The sequence below is a fragment of the Asparagus officinalis genome, chromosome 3, assembly GCF_001876935.1.
Source record: "Asparagus officinalis chromosome 3, Aspof.V1, whole genome shotgun sequence".
NCBI classification, from domain to species: Eukaryota; Viridiplantae; Streptophyta; class Magnoliopsida; order Asparagales; family Asparagaceae; genus Asparagus; species Asparagus officinalis.
In genome coordinates, this window is record NC_033796.1 from 12,439,542 (window position 1) to 12,447,826 (window position 8,285).

The 8,285-nt window shown below is 37.7% G+C and overlaps 1 pseudogene; it reads left to right on the forward strand.

Moving 5' to 3' along the window:
• LOC109833031 overlaps positions 1 to 5,144 on the forward strand; it is a 5,342-nt pseudogene extending 198 nt beyond the window's left edge.

Sequence of the window (8,285 nt, forward strand, 5' to 3'; positions counted from 1 at the left end):
CGGTGAAACAAGGGGCGGTGACGATAAGCCTTGGGTCCTCTGGATCCTTAGCCTACACCGCAGAGAACCAGAACCCTCTTCTGCCGAGGTATATACAAAACTTTGTCTCTATGAAGCTTTTGATAATGTTCAGAGTTTCAAGAGTGATTAATGATGGAGAGAATAAAACAGATCTTCGGAATTTGTTATTTCCTCATTGTTCTTTGTTGAAATATGCGATCATTATCTATATTTGGTACTAATGTTGTTAATTATAACTATGCGAAGTATTTTTCTTTTTCCATCGCATATTTTGAATGGATAAAATACGAAGCCAGACCTTTGTTACCTTTTAATGAGAAAGTTTTGTTATTTGTTGCTACATTTCGGCTATAGGATAAAAAACCCCAAGTCATCATTTTTGTGGATGTAGGCCAGCTTATTCTATTAGAATCAGGTAAATTTAATGACCAGGATATGGCTATGTCTAGACTTTAAGTGGGCTTTTAGTTGCATGTGAAGGGGGTTTGAGGATCGTGGTACCTGGTTATCGGGCAACAATGCATATCGAGCAGTCTTGAGGAAGTTCTGAGAAATCAGCTCTGGACCTTCCCAGGATTTTTGGCTGGTAGCTTCTTTAGCTGAGGGACTGAGAACCATGGATCGCTAATATCATCCAAGTAATGTGTTGGCTGGATGGCTCCGCTAATGTGCATTAAAGAAAGGCAAGAGTAATGTTAATGAACTGTTGATGGGTTAAGCTGGTGGTGATGTTATATTGGGGATTCGGAATTGTTAAAAGAGTATATTAAAAATGTAACCCTCCCTCATAATAACTTTGAATCTTTTAAAGTGTTGTGGCATGGACGTAGTACAGGAGCAACCCACTTTCAATTCCCACTGGCCATGAATTTATTGTGAATTTTGAGAAAAATTGATATTGTTGCACGAGTCCAGGTTTTAGTGTAAATATTACTCTAAACCCTCATCTTATCTTTGGGGTTTTAGTGTAGGGACAAAGACCTTTATCAGGAATAATTATCTGTAACCATGTATGTTCCACCAAACTCTGATACATGATCTGAGGGTGGGGTGCTTATATGGGGAGCATGGGACTCTGAGAAGTTACTCTCTTCTCTTTAATCTTTTTGTCATAATCTTATTTCTATTTGGGGGCTTTCTTTTGGTGACTTTGTTTGTGGATGTAGGTATTGCCTGAACCACATTGTATCCTTGTGTTGTCTTTATCTCTACTAGTTGGGTTTAGTTGTTCACATGTCCTGTGTCCACTGCTACAACACTACAAATAGTACTACATGTTTGGGCTCATGGTGTCATTGTCACCTGCAGTCAGAGCCTCCTGTGAGGTAAACTGTGTCCTGCGAGAGGGAAATTTAATTTTTCCTTTTTATTTTCTACTTGAAGAAAAGATTCGTCTAGCTTCTAATGTTTGGGTTGTATCTTGGAGCTGGTTGAACACCCACCTTAGATGGCAGGACTGTTACAACTTATAAGTTGGTGTGTCAGTTTCTTATTCCACATTGAACAAATAAGTAGGAGTTAAGGATCAATCTGTGATGAGGCACATGACTTAATTGGGATTCTCTGCAGATTCTATTAGGCAGCTACTTAAATTGGATTCTAATCCAACGTGTAATAGCTTAATTTCTACAGGTGAAAGGAATGGGTTAAGGACTGTTAGTTGGCTGACAGAGCAACTGGCATGAGCATGTTGAAAAGGTTTGAGGTGACATTGTTCTGAAATACAAATATTTTGCAGCGTAGACCTTAGGTCTATGCTCATAGTATCCCTTGTAATAATGAAACATGTGAAGTCATGATAACTCTTTAGGGATGCTAGCAGAATTGTTGCTTGAAGTATTAGAAACCCTTGGTTAACTACAAGGTTATCCTATCATAAACCCCACACGTGCCCTCACGCGCGCGCACAAGGACTGTTCATTGATCGACTGAGGAACTGGCATGATCATGTTGAAAAGGTTTGAGGCGGCATAGTTCCGAAATACAAGCATTTTGCGGAGTATGCCTTAGGTCTATGCTCATAGTATCCGTTGTTAATAAAGAAATGTGAAAATGTAAAGTTATTGACAACTTTTCAGGGATGCTAGCGGAATTGTTGCTTGGAGTACTGGAAACCGTTGGTTAACTACAAGGTTATCCTATCACACACGGACTCACACACGCACAAATATGTATCTATACATGCATATGTAGGCTGGTTATCTTGTAATATAGCTTGTTTAAGTAGGCTCAATAGTTCCATGACAAATTCAACAGAAACCATGAAGTATTCAATGGAAACATAACCTGCTCTGGGTTATCACTGCCTTAGTTCTGAATTTCATCCATTTAAACAACTGTATTTTTGGTTATGCTCCACTGCTCTATTATACTTTTTCCTGAACTTCATCCGTTTGAACATTTTTTTCCATCTCTTATAATGCTATTATTCTTTCTGCAGATTATTTGCTGCTGTGGATGATATATTTTGTTTATTCCAAGGTCACATTGGAAACATTCCACATTTGAAGCAACAATATGGACTGAGCAAGACTGCCAATGAAGTTATTATTGTCATTGAAGCTTACAGGACATTAAGAGATAGAGGTCCTTACCCTGCTGATCAGGTGGTGAGAGACCTCAATGGAAAGTTTGCATTCATTCTGTTCGATAGCTCATCAAAAACAACCTTTATTGCTGCTGTAAGTAAATTCCAAGACCATTATCCTTCTACTTCGGTCACTTGTGCAGAATGATATTATTATTAAATAAGACATTGAAACTATACTTAGACATGCAGGTCAGCAGATCAGTTCTAGAAGAAAAGTTAGCTATAGAAATGATGTAAAAGAAGGGCCAGATTAATCAATCTACAGTTGAATTTGATGAAAGATTCACTTTTGTCTTTAAAGCACAAGTATTGCTTGTATAGATATTATCATGTTACCTATTCTTCCACAGAATGTACAGCAGGACCATATCCCTCTCTCATTTTCTTATATCTTTGTCTTGTGGTTAATTGTGTTACGTACTATGTCCATATCAAAATGCTACTGAACTTTCTAGTGACGTTAGTTTTCACTATATATTAAGGTTTCTTTACACCTGTATAAAGTGAAGAAAAATGCAGCTATACATAAATTCCTTTACTATTTGTTTACTAGAAAGTATGATTGGTGCAATTGAACAGATGATTTTAGGAAGTGGAACATTTATACTTTATAGTTTGTCCATTCCTTTCACCAATAAGATAACCGTGAGCCAAAGACAATACATGTTGCAAAGTCTGCAGGGGCGGATCCATATTCAGTCTTAGGGGTGCAGTTGCAACCCTGGGAATTTGAAAAATTACATTTCTATAGCCTTCTAGTCTTATAACTTGCTCCACATAGTTTAAAAATATTTCCACCCCAACCCTTTTACTTGTGTAACTACAAAACAAATATGTAACACAATTGAATTTTAACATCAAATGTTACATTTTGATAATTGATACTTCTCGTTCGCAGTAGAAAGAATTTGTAAGAAGAGTGCTGGTTGGACATCTTGTACCATTTAAATGAGTGTGTTTACCATACGTTGTGGTCTTTTGGAACACCTTAAGGTTCAAGTTTAATGGTCTTAACCATAAGTTAGAAAAGTCAAATTGGAAAAGAGCATACACGAATTATGTTTGCAGTTTAGTGTTGGCCTACAACTAACAACTAAGGAAAGAAGCAGTAAGATGTCTTAAAATTAAAATACAGGAGTAAAAGAGAGCTCTCATAGTCTCACTTAACATTTCTTCTAGGTTACATACAAGAATCTTATAGTAAGTTCCTCACCCAGTCACCCTATATGTTCACTAGAGAGCCTTTGATGTCTTTCAACTCAGTACCCTCTGTAAAAGAACTTAACTCTTCCTTTCAACTAGACATCTCTGCACCTATTTTTAGCTCAATCGTCTAATCCTATTCAATAGACAAGTCCTTGCTTGCTTCTTGTAAGATTCTTAAAATTGGGTACAATAAGCCCACTCTTATACAACCAAAGTTAGTTTTTTGGTCCACAATTGATTCATATCCTTGGAGGCTGGTGAACTGCTATGCCATTGAGCAGTTGATATGTGCACACAACAAGTTTTGTTCTCTTATTTGGATTTGTTAACAGTTTCTATTGCACTGTCACCTTAAGGTGAGAAAATGCAGGGCTGAGAGAAATGTTAGAAATGAGGATTAGTTCCAAGGTTAGGAAAGAGGATAAATAGAGATGACAACATGAGTATCAAAAAGTGACTGGCGCGAACCCAGCAGTGGCGCCAAATAGCTAGATTAAGCTTTTATCTAGATGGTGATGCTCTAATGTTATTATTAAAGGCTGAGGATGACCATATATATGGTTGTGCAGATGAAGTTAACTGCATCCTTAATCATCTAAATGTGGTGATTAACTATGTACATGTAAGCATTGTAAAGTTAGGTTTACTGTTCCTGTTGACTATTGGTTCATTCTTCCTATTTACTGAGCTTTTGCTTAAAACACAGGATGCTGATGGAAGTGTGCCTTTCTTCTGGGGAACCGATTCACAAGACCACTTGATTTTTTCTGATGACGTTGAAATTGTGAAGAAGGGCTGTGGAAAGTCATTTGCACCCTTCCCTAAAGGTACCAAACGAGATAGAATGTAACTATATGCTCATCATGTAACTGCGTGCATATTTGTTTCTCATACACATCCATTTCGGAACATTTCTTGACCAGGTTGCTTTTTCACGACTTCCAAGGGACTGCAAAGTTTCGAGCATCCCCTTAATGAGCTGAAGCCAGTTCCAAGAGTGGATAGCCAAGGGCAGGTCTGTGGTGCGAATTACAAGGTTGATGCACAGGCAAAAAAGGATGGCTCGGGAATGCCTAGGGTTGGTAGCGCGGCAGATTGGTCATCTCAATACTAACTCAAGTATCATCTAACTGGGACTCCTTTGGTTTTGCCCACTTCATATTTTGCTATGCTATATTATGTACTCCGTCCTACCATTTTCTATTCGTGCCATCCAACAGAAGTACATGTTTATGTTATATGAACTGTTGTTGCATGTATCATTGAGTCCTATGTTTATGCAACTTTATTAAAAAATAAATAGTGAGAGTTTAATAAGTTTTAGCAAGTTTGCTTCCGTTCATTATCCTCTTTTTAGCTTAGCGTTGGTGAAGGATATGATTTAAGGAAATTGTTTGTTTGGTCATTGAATTTGATCGTCTAGGACTATATGTCACGATTCTCTTCCTACATTGACGTTCCCTTCGTACATCGTATGAACTGCAGCAGAAACCAGTGAAACCTAAGAAATGATGGAAGGACATTGAGTTCTTTCTGCAACTTGATACACAACTAGTATATAATTCAGTTGGGCTTCAGTCTCAGTCACAGCTTTCAAATTTAAGATATCACCTGGGAAGCGAACTCTGTAAAACTTTCATTGGCCGTCACTTTTGGGCTACATGGATGCTTGTATTATAAATTAGCAGCTGTAGTTTTGAATCTGCTTCCAGATATGAGGTTAATCGATGATAAAATATTTGATATTTTGGATGAATCAAATAAAGAATACATTAGAGGAGAAAACGAAGAAAGAAAAATAGGAGTAAAAATTCATAAGTTCCAGGTCTTTTTAGTTATTGTCTTCACAGCTCCCATAATGGTTCACATCTTTTATGTAGCAACTTCAGTTGGGTTTTCTAATTTTATATAGAGGAAACAGAACAATTTTATGAGTGGTAGAGGAGATGCGTGTCAAGAGTGAGAACGAATATTGATGTTTTTTTGCTTGGGTGGGGGGTTTGAACTTTACAACGTGTGAATGCGTTGAATGCATCAAATACAAATAGAAGTAGTTGACACGCACGTCAGCAAATAATCTCGTTTAGAGCAACAATAAGCACTTGAATGATGACGAACTAAATGGAACCAAAAAATCTCGAACAAACGAGATTAGGGGCGTCAAATATTTCGTCCAGAAAGAATTAAACAGATATCTTTCACCTCTTATCTTGTAAATGAAATTCAAAATCTTTTTTTCTTACGACAATTGAATATGATTTTCTTCACCATGTTCTTTGGTTAATACAACAGCCTTATCTCAGGACTGAAACTGTTAGACTACCTAGTATGTTTTACTGAGGACTCAGTCTAGGATGAAAAAAGTACTAGTGAGCTAGTGATGCATCTTCTTCAGTTTACATAATAGAGGAGCATTCAAGTCAAGATTCAGCAGTCTTACTGAAGACCTTGTACATTTATCGAAACCTTCCAACCAACTTATTTATCTCTACTTGGAGCACAGAGGCTCGAGATCCACAATTTCCAACATTCTTGATATGAGCAAAATGCTATCTTCACCTTCCCTTGTAAATGCCCAGTTTCATAGTCAACTAGCCTGACAAATGCTTTTAATAACCCAAGCTTCTAGTGCTTGCAGCATTTGTCTCTGTTCTCTTACTTGGCATCACCCACTGACAATTGTGAATGCTATGGTCTCATTCTCCTTAGCCCAAAAATTAAAAAATTGCATGCGTGTTTCCTGAGAAATTACTGAAAAGTTTCTTAATTCTTAATGAAATCATCCGAGTTATTGATTTTGTTGAGCTCTGATACCACTTATTGTGCGTGGCAGAATCCAAAACCAAACCGATGTGTTTCGAGAGACCAAATCAAACAAACGCCAAGAGAAGACCAAACAATACAAAATAACGGCACAAACTCAAACAACCAATTTTAACGTGGTTCGACAAGTTGCTTACGTTCACGAGGCAAGAAGGGGATGAAGTTTTCACTAATGGTGAAGAAGAGTACAAACTGAGATTATAAAATCACACAAACTCACCAATTAATCTCACCAACAAAGTTCTAATTTTCTCCAAACAAAACTCTAACCAATAGCTCAGAAAATACCTCTTTTCTGTGCTCCAAATATCCCCTTCGCTAATTTTCTCTTCTAAAACGTTCCATATATATAGAAATCCTAAAACCAAAAGCATACTAGGAATTCTAAAATCAAAATCAAAACAGATTAAGATTCCTAATAATCTGTTACCAAAACAGATAAGGAATCCCAATAATATGTTATCAAAACAGAGTAGGAATCCCGATAACCTGTTACCAAAATAAATTGGAAAACATATTAGGAACTTGCTATTCAACAATTCTCCACCTCGACGAAGTGTTTCCAAAACTGAGCCGACATCAACACCAAACAAATGTCTCACTTGTTGCGTCGCGTCCAGTACGAATTGGAACAAAATCACAATAACGGACTCAATCCACAACAAGTCGAGACCGAAACGAGAATGTGACCACTCTTCAAACGTCGGTATCTACTAACCAAATCGGCTGCATTATAAATAACTGCTTACGTATCCTTTTGCCCAAGGAATCAAGCCTTCACGTAGTTTCCCCAATGACCTCCAAAGGCCCTTAATCCAATAGAAGAGTTCGCAACCCTTCTCCAACATCATCACCAAATCTACGACTGATAGCTCTCCTAATGACCCCAAAGTGAAACAATCCAAACACCTCCACCTGAGGCGAACCAATGGCCATAACCAAATACGAACTATGTCCACCAGCTGACTCGAATCCAAAATCAACTCATCATCTGTATCCAAATCCAAATGATCCCCAAATTGTGTCACCACAGCTAGAATCCCAAACGATACAGTATGACCTGGAGTATGTGGAGTAATCTTCACCCAACGTGAAGTAGCATCACCCTCTACCCATTGCGATATCCCAACGATCTGATCAACACTCTCCACCTGCCGAGAGTCAAAAGTGACATACCTGCTCAGAACCAAATCAGAGTCTCCCAACTGATAACCAAACAAGCATCTGAATCCTACGTTACCTGGATTCAGATACGAATATCCAATACGGGTGCAGATCCATGTGTCCGATATGAAATTTCTGAAAATTTTGGATAAGGGGACATTATCCTAAATTTCGACATGAGTATGGTGATACACTTTTAATAATAGTTTAATTTATTTAATGAAGTACAACTAATTAAATTTCATTCCTCTATCCCGTATGCACTTTTACTTGCTTCAAATATTTATTGTAAAACCCAAACCCAAACCCAAACCCAAAAATCCAAACCCAAAAACCTAAACCCAAAGCCCAAACCCGAAATCTCAAACCCAAACCCAAAACCCAAACCCAAAACCAAAAACCTAAAACCCAAACTAAAGTAAACTATGTAACCTTAATTCTCACTCACTCGACGCCGTCACGAAATTTCCATCGACCCGTT